The sequence below is a fragment of the Sylvia atricapilla genome, chromosome 14, assembly GCF_009819655.1.
Source record: "Sylvia atricapilla isolate bSylAtr1 chromosome 14, bSylAtr1.pri, whole genome shotgun sequence".
Taxonomy (NCBI): domain Eukaryota; kingdom Metazoa; phylum Chordata; class Aves; order Passeriformes; family Sylviidae; genus Sylvia; species Sylvia atricapilla.
The window spans coordinates 13,673,651-13,690,990 of record NC_089153.1 but is presented as its reverse complement, the minus strand read 5'-3'; the positions used below and the strand labels follow the sequence as shown (position 1 = coordinate 13,690,990).

At 41.9% G+C, this 17,340-nt stretch overlaps 1 protein-coding gene across 3 annotated transcripts in view; it reads right to left on the bottom strand.

The window, feature by feature from the left end:
* SGCD (sarcoglycan delta) overlaps positions 1 to 17,340 on the bottom strand; it is a 304,496-nt gene that overhangs the window by 268,262 nt on the left and 18,894 nt on the right. Inside the window, exon 1 of one of the 3 annotated variants that reach the window (XM_066329230.1) lies at positions 959 to 1,143. The exons of the other annotated variants lie outside the window; for them this stretch is intronic. The gene's annotated coding sequence lies outside the window, so the exon portion shown is untranslated. Of the gene's footprint in view, positions 1 to 958; positions 1,144 to 17,340 lie in introns of those variants that run through there. 3 annotated transcript variants of the gene reach the window in all.

Genomic DNA, 17,340 nt, shown 5'->3' with positions numbered 1-17,340 from the left:
TTTTCAGTCAAGACTTGCCTTTGAGTCAAACATGTCTCTTAATTAACAACTAGTCTTTCAAAAATTAACGAAGGAAAGCAGTACTAAAGGCTATGGATGTTACAAAGAGAAACAAGAATAATGTTGTTAGCTTTTTGCTATGCTAGATGAGACATTACTGTGCCAGAGGCACAAGTAATGGAAATGTACTTTTATATAAATCTCCTTTCTTTGCTTGGATTATTTTAAATGACTCCACTACAGTGTATATTAACCTAGCCACCAACCTTCCTTCAGTCAGCTTTCTTTTTACAGTTTATTAGGAACACAGCCACCGTGGAATCGCCAAAGGATGGTGAGTATCATCACACTCTCCCTTTGTTTGTTAAACACACAGAATGGCCGTGCAAGAAACTGAACAAAAAACAAATTCTGGGAGCAAATCTTCTGTCCCTGTCACCATCTATTCAACCCTTTTCATCAGATGTGACGCTTCAGCAGCTCCCTTGGCCTTGGCCAGGGGTTACAATGAACAACCACCTGAGAACTGCAGCTGTTTTCTTCCCCTCTCCTCCCTGAATTGACTTCCAAATGCCTTTTTGCAGAAGCTGGAACCCAGAGTGTGACTGGCCAAGCTAAAACAGATCAGGGGTCAAGTCAGAAACACACTCCATATTTCTCAAAAACACTTTTACTGTTCCTTCCTGATTTTACCTATTTGTTCCTACTCCATCCCAAAGCTGTGCCCAACACTGAACAAACACACAGTTACACTGCTACAGGGGTAAATATTGCATTTCCTTTTCTCATATTAAGGTTACATGTTGAGAGGCTTCACTCCCTCTGAAAAGTACAACTGTGTGAACACCAGACAATATTCAAGAGCTAAATACCTTATCACTTTCTCTTCCAGTATGTTGCATTCAACACTTTTCCTAATTTTCCTGCCCTACAGCACAGATAGCAGCATCCTACTTACTCTGTGAGGGTACAGGGGAAGTTCAGCATTTAGCAATGGTGAGAAAATTGGTTTAGATCCCTGAGGGAAGGTGCTATAGAAGTGCATTCAATTCAGTTGTAATTCAATCCAGTTTGCTGGAGCTGAAAGAAAACAAAGCACTTTCAAAGTTAAAGGGAAAGTCAGCATTTATTGTTCTTATATGTATGTGTATATATATAGCTACACACACATGTAGATAAAAATAGTTTTTTATAAACATATATTTATGTATGTTTGTATAATGTATTTTAGTTTTGTGTATTGGCATATATACACATTCATCTACACCTATGAATACACATAAAGCCTTAAAATTTTAGGAAGTGAAATTTTTAAGGAGAGGACTAGAAGGATATGGTTATCATAAGGCAAGTTCTGCCAGGCATACAGATGCATACACTGTATGGAAAAGAATAGTTAAAGGCATTTTCTTCTACCATCATCATTTTTTTTTCCTCAGGATATGAACAAAAAAAAAATCAAAGCAATTAAATCATTACCCTGACAAAAAAAAAAAAAAAAAAAAAAAAAAAAAAAAAAGGCAGTAACTGTGCTTAATCCTCTGAGTTGCTATAATGAATACATGTAATTTACTTTGAAAATGTACTTCTTATCCTCCAAAGCTGACAAAGGTCAAATCCAAAGAAACCAAAGTAACTCCCATGAAGTACTTTCCTCAAAAGAGAGGGAAGAAATAGCCCATGGTGTGTAATTATCTGAAGGTAAACAACCAGGAAGGCCCATTGCAAAGTGCATCTGTGATTTATAATGCTGGATGAGCTTCCAAAGGGGAGAGCCTGCAACAAGTGATCTCCCCTTCTTTATCTGCATAAGGCAAATTGCAGGGTGGGTTCTCCCATTTAAATTCTGCAGCATCCCTATTTTGTCCCTGGAAGCTCGGTTCACAGCACGGAAACTCTCCAGCTACACTAAACAAGGCAGAAGAACTGGTTCAGACAGGCAAATTACATATCTGCTCCTCTCTGACCCTCCAGCACCTCACAAAAATTGGGTGGATGAAGGAGCCGCTGGCGCCGCTGCCAGCACATCTCCCTGAGCTCCTCAGCCTTGGCAGAATCATAGGGGCAGCTCCACACACGGATGAACTGGTCTGGAACAATCTCTCTAATGCAGCTGACACAAACAGGCTTTCCTCCAATACCAGGGAAGCGTGTCCCACATGTTTGTTTCTCTTGTGTAGGATTCCTGCCGAGAGCTCAGCGACATTTCTGGAGGGGAGTTTCTGCCATGAGTGGGACAGGGGTCAGTAAAGTCCTGGGAAAACACGAGTGGGTGAGGAGTATCCAAAACCAGCTTCCAGGTCAGACTCTCTGCAGGGCACTCCTGCAGAGATGTGGGCACGTTTTTGTGAGATACCAGAGAGCTGAGGAAGCAAGAGATGTGTTTGTCTCTGGGAGAGATCCCCCAGCTAGGACCCTTCTGGAATTTTTGGTTTAACATTTCAGCACTCAGTGATGCACGTTTCCTCAGTGATAAAGACAAATATTTTCACCATTTTTTTACATATACCAACTAAACACATATTCCCTGATTTCAGAGCGAAATGGTGTCATTGCTCACACCCAGGAATTCAGGAAAGGACAGGGCAGATGTAAAGGAAGGGCAAAGGCTGCCAAAGGTCACTCTCTGAGATCAAAGGGAAAAGTGCCATAGGGAACATCTCTGCTCAATCCCTGAAACCTCGGCACTTTGCACTGAGATTTAGTGCCGTATGTACTCAGCAGTACATACAGTGTTGACAAAGCTTTTATTTTTAAACAAATAAAGGCCAGAAAGTACAGATTTCCTTAACTCTCATGGGGCCTCAATTATGCAGTGCTGCATCTACCACATAAGCCTATTTCCAGAGCTTTAGCACTTGACATTTTGAGATAAAATGTCATGAATAGTATTTGTGTACCTCTCTCCATCTTTGCCCCTCCGCCCCTCCACTTGGACTTGAAATCTTTCAAGGCATCAGACCACTGCCTCAAACTATCACTTTCCTTTTCTTTCTTCAAATTTAGGATCAAAGACCAGACAGACTTTAATGGTGTCTTGCAAACAGTTTGCTCTAAGTCTTATTTCAAGAACTTTTCTTCTCTAGGCTGTCCACTGTGAAGCTAATCAATGATTTTTCTGCTCATTAAGGACCTCTGGTGGGATCATTCTTGCCTATCAGGAAGACTCTCTGCTGCCTGTTTGCTTCTCCTGCCTTTCCTCTTTCCAGCCCAGGACCACAACAGCCTCTGAAAGAAATCAATGGCCCCTGCTCTGGTCAGAGCATTTTGGCCTTTACATTGTGCCAGACCTCAGAGTTTCTCAATTGGCGACTCCAACTTTCAGCTTCTTGTGCTTTCACTGTGATCTCCTCATGCTCATCCCCCTCAAATCCATCCTCATTTGCTATGTCCTGAGCGAGAAATGAGAGGCAAATAGGAGGCACAAAACTGAATAACAATTTTCTGTGAACTTCTAGATTGCCTTGGATGTAAAGCAGGGACATAGGAGACTGTTTTGTCAGGTTAAGCCAGTAAGAAGAGGAAGCTTTATGGTGTTGTGTGTGTGACTGGTTTCTCCACCAGCATTTATCCTCAAACTGAAGGAGGGCAGTCATTAATTTTATCACACTCTTCTGGGCATACAGCTGTGGTGAACCCACCCGAAAAGTGGATTTTGGATGCAATATCCCTGCCTGGAGATGGGGAGAGCCTCTGTCCCAGCATCCTCTTGTTCTTATCTGGTGTAAATATGCTGCTTTCCAATTTCACTCTATCTTGTCTGTACTTTTATCTAGCTTGCCTCTAATTGTACAGCTCTCCCTGAAAGGTCAATTGTTCCCCATCCAGCTGATGGCCTCCCAATGGAGTCTGAACTGATTATGAGCCCCTGCCTACTTGTAAGAGCTATGGTGAAGATGATGCTTGGCATTATTAAGATGTGATGTCCTGTCAAAGATGCCTTCACAACTGGAAGAACTAACTTGACAGCTCTGAGCTGGGAGAAAAAAATAATAATAATAAAAAAAGTTGCTTTTCTCCTCTATATTTGCCCTGTGCTGTCAGGCTGCACGAGGGGGCCGTGCTCACATCTGTTATCCAGGCCCCTGAAGGAATCCTTCACAAGAGTGACTCTGCCTGCAAAGCAAACGGGGGGAGTTTGAAGGTGGCATGTGAAAAGCTGCCATAGGTCTTCCAGAAATCAGAAATCTTGGCTGTTCATCTCCTGGGAGCTGACCTGGGGCACCCAAAACCACAGTGCCTGTGAAACACAAAGCAATCACGCTGAACTCTCTTTCAGCCATTTGCATTTTCAACAATTTCTCTTCAGAGAGATGCCCTGTGCCTACGGGAATATTTGCCTCTATTCGCAGCTGACTTTTAATCTAAGTTAGAATCTGTTGGCTCCTCTTTTATAGTTGACAGTGGAGTTGTGGCTCTGTTAGATAAGTGTTCTTTTCTGTTTCTTCTTGTATAAAATTCCTGGAAGATGTGGCCTCGAACACCAAGATGTGGTCCCAGAACACCAGGGCAGAAATAGAATAGTGTCACTATTATTGAAAGTGCTCAGCAAATCCTACTCTGACAGCAGTTGTTGAATAAAGATGCTCAGTCTGGCCAGGAAAAAAAGTACAAAATAACCTACAAAGGTTGAATTATAAAGCTTGAAATTCAGAAATATGTGTTAATCCTTCAGAATTGTTAACCTGATGTCTAGGATTAATTCTTCGGGTTTTGTTTTGGGTTTTTGTGGGGTTTTTTTTGTCACATGGGGACTTTACTAAAGTGATCAATTTTAAACATAAAAAATAGTTTAGGATATGTGTAGAAATACAGCAAAAGGAAGATTTTCTAGAAGGCAAAGACAAGGCTTTATGGCTTTGATATTGTTTTTTTCCGTAGTAGGAGTTCACTGTATTTGTACTTGAGCTCCTTTTGGGTATTTTAGCTCACAAATACTATTGAACATATTAACAACCTCAAAGTTTCTGGTCCCTAGAGTTGATTTAATTAATCACTGAAAGCCTTTGCTGTTACAAGTTAAATCAGAGTTCACAGGAGGAGGCAAACCTCAAAAAAGCTGATCTGTCCTCTCTAACTGAGCACCATGTAAAGATGTTTTTAAGAGATGTACAGCCCACTGCTTTATAAAGACAAACACTTTTAAAAGTAAAAATGGGACAGTCGGAAATGCATTTCCTGCCTTAAAGACCCTCACATCCAGCAAGATTCTCTGAAAGGTGAACCATTGGGAACTTTACCTTAAAGCATCCTTAAAGCATCCATCACTCCAGTCACTGCAGCAAAATGCTTTTCAAACATCTCAGCACATGAAAGTTAATACAGATGAAGGGATTACACAGCACTGGAAGAGGGTCTCTAATAAAGTTGTTTCTCAAAACAAGGCAGTTTTCACCAAAATTACAATTAAGGGGGAAATAGCCACGCTGGAAAGTATTGGGATTTCTAAGATTTTTTGTCCCAACATCACCTGTTCTCAGAGAATCAGCACATTTTAGTGCACACTAAAAACCCACATTGTACAGGCACAAGTGTAATAACCCTTTCAATTCCTCTTCACACTTGTGTGCTGCAGGGTCAGGGGATCTGAGTGTGTGTAAACAACATTTAAACCCAGAGCCCCTGAGCGAGGATCTGCTCCCAGCAGAGTGAGAGCTGACAGGGCTCTCTGCTAAGTGACCTCACCCAACAGAAAACATCCCGTATTTGAGGGAAGATTTTAGCAAAAACTCAAAGTCCAAAGAAACGAGAGGAGAACTGAGGCAGCCTGCAAAGCCACAGTAACCCAGCTAAAGGAAATTATGCCAAGTCACAGCAACAAAACTAACATAAATTCTGCTTTCAAGAAGAGAAAAATCTCACTTGCTGCTTCATGGGATTATTAGGCTGTCCCACCACAGTGAGGGCTGAGTGAAAGGAGCCTGGACTCCTTCAGATTCTGCCATTCCTGCAGATGGGAGCTTGAGAAAACTCAACATATACATCTAGTAGGTAAGTTGAATTATTCAAAAAGTAAAGTGCTAGATTTGGGTCAAGAAAACAGGACCAGAGGCCAGGTGTCACTGCTGTGGTCAGCAGAGCACAGAATGGTGACAGCCACTGCAGAATCTGCACTGTAGGCATCGAGCAAGACTTCAGAAATAAAAGTGTGTTTCCAGAGAAACAAATGGGGTTAGGAGCTTAAATCCCCTTAAAGGAATTGCCTTTCTAAATGCAGCAATGGCTTTTTTTTGCTCATCCCAAACATTACAAGTTGCCCACAAACCCCTGCCCTCTGTGTTGGAGCAGTTATCTGGCATATTTCTTTCTCCAGAAATACATCAAAATGGGAAAATAAGAATAAAAAAAACCATGGTTGATGCTATTTGTTCAATTAGTTGGACAGTTTCTTACTAATGTGGTATTTTAAGCTTTGTGCAAGAGGAGTTCTTGAAGCTACAGCACTTTTGGGTGTGCAGGTATTAGCAGGAATGTGTTCTCTGTTAATCTTCCAGTCAAGAAAATCTGCTCGACACAAATGATGGCAGCGTCACAAAAATCAAACTTCTTTTTTGCCATTTTATAGCCCCTGATCTCATAGCTAACAATGTGCAGTCTCCTCATTGCTGGCATCAGATGGGGCATCAGCACCCAGAGCAGCCCCAGCAGCTGCTGGATGAAGAGTTTCTATGATTAACTTTAAAAATGTCAATCGCTCGCCACGTTCAGTATTCAGGTTTGTTCACCAGTTAGTAATAACATCCCTAGCTGAGCTGAAAACATGTTCTGAGTGAGGGCTGGGGAAAGGAAGGCTTAAACAGTTGACAGCAGTTAGAGATGAAGCAGGCTATGCTGTTCTTTTCTGAAATGAGGATTCAGTGATTCCAGCAGGCTTCTGAAACAGAAGAAGCCACAAGATTATGGAAACAGACCTTTTTCTTCTAGATTTTCTGACAGCTACAATTCTACATTCCTCAGCTCTGTCCTGCAATCAAAAGGGAAAGATACCAGAAATAGCTGAAGAAGCAAGAAAACAAGAAAAGAAAAATAAGCTGATTCCAGCTACTCTTCTCTTCTCCATGCGTGCTATACACATTTCATTATTAGATTAGAAGCATCTTCCAGCAGCATCTCCACAGGCTTTGAAATTGCCACCATAAAAGTACATCATAGAAGTTATTTTTAAACTGTGGATTTTGTTACAGAGAGAATCTCATTTTTAAAAATTTAATGGAGGGAAAGCATTTATTAGAAGACTATGACAGCTGAGGGGAAAAAATATTCATCATATTCAGAGAATACAGAAGAGAAAACCAACTTGGAATGTGTTCTTGCTCTCTCAGCCTGAATACCTCTCTCTTCCCTGACTGGTGTCAAATATGATCAATCAAACTAATTCTGCACATACTAAAAAAGAGCTTCTCCAACTCATTTGGCTGTAAAGTAACAGCCTCCCCTCATCCACACTGAAGCTAAGACAGCACCTAAATGAAGAGGTGCTGGTGCCATATGCTGGAATGCAGGTGGATCTCCAAGAAGTCAATCAATCTGACGTTCAGGAGTGCCTGCAACGTGCATGAGTCTCCAGGCCAAAACGAAAATAACAGATCTCCTGTGAAGGCAGCGCCTGTAGCCACAGCCCTTTCCCACTCTCACTGGTTAGATGCTCTTCAGTCACCCCCGTTCCCCTGCAGGGGAATAAATATCTGCCCCCCTTGTGCTGCTCAACACCATCACAGTGCCCTCAACAACAGGTTAAGGTGAAAAAAAATGTGTCTCAAGCCAAACTCACGCTGAGCATGGAAAGTCCCCAGTTGCCAAAAGCAAGTGGATGCGTGTCCTGCTCAGGTGCACAAAACTGACAGAGGAGAGGAAAAAGGGCCACATGCAAGAGAAAGGATAAGGTCAATGTTAAATGGGAAGGGAAGATCTCTCCCACACACAAGCAAGTTAAGGTTCCTGCATTATTCAGGGGCTGTGCAGACAGGGATGGGTACACCTCTTCTAGAAAGGAAAAACCATTCAGTGTTCTCTTAGCTCCAAAACTGCAGCATTGCCCCAGGGTAAAGATCCAGGGAAGTGGCTGAGGGGTGAGGCCAGTTTACAAATCAAACAGCACAAGAGGGGCTTAAGGTTTTATTTTTTTTAAAGCCAGATACCTGTCCAAGGAACTGTAACACTGAACTGGGTCTAGGTTCAAAATCTCTGCTTAGTACCTATAATATGTTAAACAAGAAGGAGGGGGAGGAAAGAATTCTTGGGATAACAAGTTACCACATCCACATTTAAAAGAAAGCAATCCACAATTCAAGAATTATTCCAGTTCTCAGTACTGTCCCAGTAAATGAAACCTTTACTGGACATTCTCTTACTACAATTTATAAATCCCACCCCCCACAAACAGCACTTGGCAGTTCCTTCATGCAGAACCCAAGCAACACTAGTAAGAACCTGTAAAGGGTCAGGAGAAGGCCCTCAGCCAGAGCTCTGGCAGCAATCCAAGCTGGAAAAGACACTGACTATGCACAATAGCAAGTGCAGACAGCTTTTCCCCAAAGTGATATTTTAATTCAGAAAAGAACCTTCACTAATCTCAGGGTTTATTATTATCTGTGTAGCAAATGGGACTGCAGTTGGTCTACATAAAGCGTTCGTTTCCTATGGGGCATTTTAGACTGTAAATGATGAAGGACCAGACCTAAACCAGAAGTCTGCTGGAACTCTGCTCTTGCCTTTAATTTGATTTAAGTGTGCCAAAAGGCAGGGAATGAAAGTGCAGCACTAACACAAAGACCTTGGTGGAACACAGGGCACGGGAGGGATCCCCTCAGGCTGGGATCTACAGGGGGACCTACATCTGCAGCAGACCCCCCTCCTTCCCTGCCTGGGACTGATCCTGAGCAGTGACCGGACTCTGGGAGATGCAGCAGCTGCACCTTCACCCAGCTGAAATCACAGTCCACTGTCAGTGGAGCTGCCAGGCTGGAGGGCAGCCGTGCATCCAACACATCTCACGGGAAATTAGGGATTCACTCACTAAAGGGGCCTTGCTCTCTGGCCATGGTGCTTTTCTCTGCTACCAGCACAAGTGAATTCCCTAGTGGAAGGGGTTTGGCTTTGCCAAAAGCCAGCTTTGGGCAAAGCCCCTCTCCACGGATTCTCCCACGGACACTGTAAAGGGAGTGAGCATCTCTCAGTGTGCACCAGGACAAGAACTGATACAAGGAAACCAAAACTCTCATCACAGATGCCAGTATGACAGAAAGAGCAGTAACTGGATTGCAAAAAGTGCTCCACCACACAATCCTAAATAAGTATCATCAGCAATTATACATCATTTCCAACCTCTCACAGGCTGAGGCATTACATACCAGGATGATCACCACACACAAGTTCTGAAACCCAGTAACTCACAGGGTTAAAAAGGACTGAGAGCTTGCTATAAACCCAGATCTTCCACTATGGCACACATCCCACACCACTTGCCTCCCAGCCCTCCACTCGAAGATCTGCATTACAAAAGAGAGTTCCTCCAAAGCTCTTCCTGTGATGAGCTTTACTGAAGAAAAGAGGAGAATCTAAAAGAAAGATAAAAGCACAGGGATGTGGGTTAGAAGAGGTCAAAACCAGACACCAGGTACTGTCACTGGGTTCACAGGAATGCTTCATTATTAGGTATTTTTCTTCTCTTCCCCATCTGCACTACAGAGAAAGTCTTTTTCCAGAATGCTCAAAGGTACCAATAATCAATTTAAAGCATATGAAATACAGTTAAAACGCATATTTTTGAGCCGTGTGCATTTCGGAACTGAAAGCAGAGTGCCATAGAGTAGCCATCATTAGGAAAATAGTCTGCTTAAAGAAACTTTCTGACATATGAAGAGGACTGTGAAGTCTTTAAGAGTCTAAAAATATTTTTATAGAACTTGCCAGGTAGGAACAGCTAGGTGGGAATTTTACAAAACGTGCTCTTTCAACCCGAAATGTGTGAGCTGTGCCTGCAGGCTCCTCAGTTACCTAATGTTCTCATCAACTGAACCACAATTAAATCCACACACTGATACCTAGTGGCTGAAGTGGAGGTGAACTGCAAAAACTGTTCCCCTCTGGGCTGATGATGGCTAACGCAGAAGCTGGTTATCCTTCCTAAAGGTTGCCACTCAGCCTTCAGGGTCTGCAATTCTCATTTCTTTAGGACAGTGCAGTTCTGCTTGGGATTCCATTGCGTGAGCAGATTCCCTCTACTTCTGATTATCCTTTTTAAGGATGGGTCAGAACTGCAGCAAACTCCCTTAGCATCCAACGTTCTTCTCCAGTGAAGACATGGGAAACTTTGCCAGGATCCAGCCCTGTTGCTCTGGAGGAGATCCAACCAGGTGTCTCATGCTCATGCAATCTGTTCAGCTACACCGACTCGGGCAGCAAGCTCACCCAAAATTTTGCAGAGGAACGCACCCAGGGAAATGCTGAGATTCAGAACTTTGCAGAAACACTGTGAATTTGGAAATAGATTTAAGCAGCAGCTCAGAGCCAAGTTCTCAGCTTGTGACATGCATTATGACTGGAGCTGCCTTCCAGTTAATCCCAGACACGCATCCCTAAACCAGCCTGCACAGGAACACCTTCCAACACCAGAGGTGGCAAATTCCCCACTGCAGTGGGTAGTGCCATGCCCACTCATCTGGATGGCACAGAGCACTGCCAGCATGTCACCATCCAGTCTTGCCACTAGTGCAGACCTGCATTAACCACAGTCAAGTCCAAATTATTGACAAAACATAAGAATAAGAATTTACAATATAACTCCAGTCTTTGATAAATGAGCTACTGCACAAATTCTGCCCATCTTTATATCCAGGAGTTCAAAAACTAACCCATGTTTTTATTTGGGGAGAGTCTTACACAGGAAGAAAATATCATAACATACAATTTATGCCAGAGAAATTCTCTGAAAGATCAAAACCTGATGGATAAACAACAGTTAACATTCAAATTACACAAACAATGAGGAGGAGCACAATGTACTTACTGAAATTAAATGTACCTGCACTCTGGGTATAAATCCAGCACCAGCTATTTGAAGCTCCCTATATTAAATTTTATTCATTAAGTTGAAACTAAGATTATGCTGATAAAACGCCAGACTGCATCTGTACTCCCCAGCAACAATACCAGTGATAATTCCTGTTGCTCCTTTGCAAAATTCAGTATCCTTGTGTTTTATTGCAGCTGCACCAGACCCTTCACCTAGCCAAGTCTGCTCTGCCAGTTGGCATTATGATTCCTCCAAAAATAAACACACTTGCAGTTCCGCTCTCCTGGCTCAAGAATGTCCATTTCTCTTCAGCTTATAGTTGTTAACACACTGCCAGTTGTCCTGAGCCACTCCACAGGGTACAGACAGGCACTGAATAATTGCAAGGATGGGAAGTTTTCCCCTTCTCTTTATTTTAAATGCTCCTTTTGGAAAAGTTTCTTCATGGCATTGGTTTAAGCAGAGGGTGGATGTGTTTTAGAACACTGTGTTCTATCTCAGGCAGGAATTATAAACTCAACAGCAGAATTGCTCAGTGACTTTTTCTGGTCTGTAGTGTGTAAAATATATGGGTGCTTGGATTTAAAAGACATATTCAACCTCTCTCCTGAGATTTAAGTTCCTGGAGACCCTCTCCTGCCTGGAGGATGTGCAAAATCGTGCCTTTGGAGTACTACACCTCAAATCCTTAACAGTGCTTAGGATTATGTGTTTTTATGAAGTGCTACTGCCACAAACACTTACACAGGAGTCACCTAAGCCATGTTTCATGTCATAATATCTCCTAAGCACTGAGGCAACTTTGGGTGGCACACAGCGTTCAGTTTCATGTACTGCTCATTAAACAGATAGGGTCAAAGCACAGAAAGCACAGTAGAAGGCACTGCAAACACACCAATGTACTAAATGGAATGTTCATGTTAAGTAAAACAAATAACCAGACAAAAGCAGTGTAGAAAAGAGAAGCTCAGGAAAGCACGAAAGAACCCCCATCAAATGTGTAAAGTGATTAGGATGAGGAGGAAGAACAGCTGGTCCCTGTGTGCACCAATGATTAGACAAATACGACTTGTTTAATTTATAGCAACACAGATACAAGTTCACTATTAAAGAGAAGAATAAATAGTTTGGTCTACTTAATTTGGAATTAAGTAAAGACACGTTAAGGCTTTTGCTAGTCTGACTCTTAGTCTTCAACACTCTTCTTGACACAAGGAGAGGGTTTTTTAACCAATCATTGCTTCCCAGAAATGCTGACCACTCAGCTCTAGTGCAGTGATGATGATAATAAATTTTATTTTGAACCAACTGCAGGAGCAGCTTTACTTCATGGTTCAGCTGAAGATTATGAAATACACTTCCACACAGGAAATAAGTATGGCTTGGAGACAAAACAGATAACCTGCTGCACTCTTCCCTCAGACTTCTCCAGGCAGGAAATCCATCCAAGCCATCCATATTGCTGAGGGTTTCAATATTGGTCCTGTGCTCTGGATGGCACAGCAGGACCTGCACAGACACCCAGACAATGCTCACTGTGCCACAGGCCTCCTCAGAGAGGCACAGCCTGAGGAGCCAGCACACAGCACAAGAAGGAATTTCTTTTTTCAGGTGTGATAGCACTGATGTAAAGTCCAAACTGAATTTCCACTGCATTTTTTTTCTCTCAATACACCTAGCACCTCTTCCATCCTCTCACATTTCAAGGCTTCTCTGAGATGAGATGTACATTTATATCTTCTCCTTTCCACCCAAGTCTCATTGCCCAGACATGGCTGCATAAATGTGTTCAAATGTAAAAAGGTACAAGATGCTGATGCTTGGCATGTAACAAGGATTTTTTTCTCAGAAAAATGAGAGAGTGGGCCAGATGCTTTCCAGACCTACTGCTGGTTGCCTTCAATCTTACAGGAAAGACATTTAAAGAGCATCTCATTTGAATCCTTTACATGGCAAAAGATCCTTAAGATGACCGAGTCCAGCCATTAACCAGCACTGCCAAGTTAGTCCGTGATTTGTTCACCAGAAATTACAAGGTAAAAATAATTTCATCTTGAAATGAGAGGTAACAGCTAGTGTTAATAAAATCCAGGGAACCCAAGTGTGCCAAAAAACTTGTCTGGGTTGTTGGATTATTTTCTGGGCTTTTAATGGCCTGTGTGTCCAAACACAGCTTCTTCAAAAGAGATTAGATAACAACATCATCACTTTAATTTGCAGTGGTAGGTACGTAATACATGATAATATCATAAATACCTCAACTAACATTTGTTAGTTTCTCTTGTTTGATCAGAAAGAAAACCAGATGTTAAGGATTCAAATACCATATTCATTTGTGCTTCCTTTCCTTCCTCTGAATCCAGTTCCTCACAGCACCATCGAGCCCTGAAGAGAAGATCCAACATCACATTTTGTTGCCACTGTTCTTCCCAGAAATACACAATATATTTTTATATGATTACAGAATTCAATCTTGGCATGACCATGAAGTAATAAAGCAGATATTTAAGAGAAATTATTTACTGGTGATTTCAAGGGACTTGCAACCTAGCACTTATATAGGTATAGATATAGGTTTTATCACTGAAATGCACACAGTAAAGTGAATTACTCAGAAAAAAACTTCTATCTCCACCATCACATGATACTTAAAAAAAACAAACCCCAAACGAAAAAACCCTACATACATGGAATGCTTTTTCTGGGCTGGGGAAGGGAACAAAGGTTTAATGCAGAAGCTTTCAAGTATTGATCTCAAAACAGAGAAACTTTTTCTTGAAATTCTGACTTTATACCATGCCTCATATACATTTCCTGTATTTACATGTTTACCTAATCCACGAAACAACTATAAACCAAACTACGAAACTATTCAAGTTTTAATGGAATACATTATTTAATGCAGAAATATCTCTAAGGACAAAATCCTGCCAAAACCTACAGTGTTACAGAGAATGAAAGACCAAAAATAATTTGTATGAGACAAGCACAGCTCACAACGACAAATCACATTATCTGTTGGCTTCTCAGCCAAAGAACACCTGAGCCATTCGTATTTTTAGTCTTAATCCTCTTAAATTTTTAAAACAATGTAATAGTTATGCTTGATCTAAGTTAATTAAGTCTTTAATTAAGCAAGAATCCCTGACAAATCACTGTTACATGTAAAGGAATGACCATGCTAGAGAATTTTTCAGAACTATCACTTCTCAAGTCTTTACTCAAGCATCACAACTGCTTCAAGGAGCCATGAAATAGTCAGTCAGTCCATCACTCACAAGTCAGAAGCTCCTTTGATGCAGGGCAGGAAAACAAATGTGCTATCTCCTCATATGGCCCATCTGACACAGGACATCCCAAATGCATTTAATTTAACTCTTCAGCCCAAACAGGAGTCACAATCAGAGCACCAACATAGCTGAGTAGTATTGAAAATTATTCCCAAACACAGAAGCTTGCTCAGGAAAGCTGAAAATAACCATTTGCATTGCTGAGCAGCAGTTTCAATTAATAGCTCCATTCTCCCCATCTATGAGCAGAGGATTTGCTTGCTTAGCTCCCATTAATGTTAACAGAATTGGACCTACAAATCCCCACCTGAGGTGGAATACTGGCATTCCTACTGCAGCACATTTTCCCTGAAGTTAAAGCAGAGCAATTCACTTTATTTAACCTCTGACATTCTCTTCACTTTCAGGAGCTTTAAATGTAAACTTAAAAAATGATAAGCATTAATTTGAGAGGAAAATACATTATTATGCTTTTTTTTGTTTTTAATCAACAAGCACGGCCATCCCAATAGACCAATCATAAGTCTATTCAAATAAGAAAACAAATTTTAATACTAAAGTATACAGATAACTCAAATCCAGCTCACAGATCAAATTTCAAGATCAAGCCCTTCGCATTCCAAATAGAAAAAAAAATTCAACAAGTTTCTGCGCTTACTCCCTACCAGCTCCAACACAAAAAAATTAAGCTGATGCTTCTGAAAGGTAGATGAAGCAATAAGAGGTATCAGCAAAACCTGAGTAAAAATAGAGAAAAAATTAAAAAGTGTTAATTAAAGTATTCTGGTCCCAGTCAAACTAGTCAGCACAGGCAACTCTCAGCTTGCAGTTCCAGGTCACTCTAAAGTGCACGACGGGCCAGGAAATTCTCTGGTTTAGACCATAGGCACCAACAAACATATGAACAGCAGAGGCAAAACCCAAAGACCAGCTGGGATCACCAAAAGCTTCCACTAGAACACGTCTGATGGAAGACTGGATTCATACCGCTCAAAAAGCAAAGTGCGGACACTGGGACGGGCAAAAATCGGTATCAACGTCATCACACAGGGAAAAAAACTTCCCCTGAGCAGCAATCCAGTGAGCTGTGAACTCGGCCACTGGGCAAACAAATTATGAGGCCGAGGTGGATCAGCTCCAGAGTGAGCTGAGAGCCAGGCTGGAGCTCTGTGTCTGGGGCTCTGCCTGCAGCCGCCTGCCCACCGGGACCGGGAGAGATGCGCTGACAGCTCGTCAGAACACTGCCTGGAATGTTTGGGACTCCCATCTGCAGAAATCTTTTCTATGCTAATGACTCCCTACAGATGTTTTGAAATGCTTGAACAGTTCTGGTTTGATTCAGCAAGACGCTGATGGTGTGTTTTGAGGGGAACTGCAGCAGGAGCTGCAGCAGTGAACCCACCCAGGACCTTCCTGGACATCCAGCAGCAACAGGATATGGAGTACAAATTCCTGTCTTCCCCAGGAAAACAAGGTAAGATGATAGATGGGACCAGTGGTGGGACAAGAGCACCTGTTTTGGCTCTACCTGCTTCGCACAGAAAAAGGAATTTCCATTCTGTACAAAAACCTTGCCATTTTGAACTGACTTTTCAAACCAAGCAAGAAGAAAAGGTCAACATTTCTATAAACCAGAATGTTTTTAACGTTGATTCAGAAATATTGACATCTCCCTAAAAGTATCAAAACAGTCTCAAACATAAATATGGTACTGCATAATAAATCCAGAAGTCAAAAGGAAGTCAAGCATAAAAGCAACACACATACATAAACATCCCCCCAATCAAAACAAGGGCTTAGCATGACATGTGTCCCAAAAATGCTTGGCTGCCCATGCAGCAGAGTTTTCATCAGAGGCTCCTACTTATTTCTTCTCCCTTTCCTTCCTCACTCTGCTATTTGTGGCTTGGCCTTATATTTTGTTCGTAACGCAGTGATGCTCAGCCTTTAAAACCCAACTGTCCTATTACTGAAATGTAATACTCTCCTCCAGAATAATTCAAACCTCTCCTTCCAGTTTTACTATTTCCTTACATAATACATCATTAAAACTAAGTGTCATAAAGTTGTTTGGGTTCTTTTATGCAGAACAAAGGCGGTCAGAGAATAATAGACAGTAAGAAATCCAGCCATCATTCTCCTCCCTGTTCCACATGCACAATCCTCCTTTTAACGTGAGGGACATGCAATGGGTTCCATGCAACACCATTGCGCTGTACAGCTAATACAGGTGGGAAGAAATGAGCAGGCTTTTGGGTTCTGCATGCCTTCACCAGACATTTAAACTGAGTATCATCAGGCTCTATGGCTCTTAATACAGGATAATGAAGTTATCAATTGAGGGCAATTAAGGAATCAATTTTAAAAAATCTAAAGAAAGCATTGTAAGACTGAATTAGGGAGGATTAGTGTGCATGGAAAAGAAAGGGAGAATATGTGGGATCAATAAGACTGTGAAGGACAATGCCATAACACAACAGCTGATGAATATCAGAAGCCTCTGGGACCAGTGATAGCACAGGAGTCACTGCCTTTCACCTGCTATCAGTGACAACCTCGGCGTGATGTGTCGAGGTGACTTGTGGCCCACGAGGTTTGAGAGTTACAAATTAAAGAAGAAGTTTCTAAAAGGCTCACAGCCTTTTCTTTGAGGTGTGCCGAGTGAAGCTGATGAAGATGCTCAGAGTGCACTCAATGTGCAGCAGAACCAAATCAGCCAAGCACAGTCAAGCCCCACAGAAAACAACATTTTTGACTTCTCACATAAAGCAACATTTTTGTTCCCCAAGAAAGCCTTCCAGTGGGTCTTATTAAGGATTTGAAATAAGGGAAGGATTATTTTTTTTTTTCACTTTGCAAATAAACTCCAGTGAAGCTGAGGAAGAAACCAATCATAAGCTTGACTGCACGTATTTCAGCACAGATGATCTTTTGTGCTACATTTACACCACTTTCCCTGCAGGGACATCACTGCTGTCTGACTTCTTACCTTCTCTCCACACCTCCAGCAGTTAATGAATCAGTCACATGGCGAGA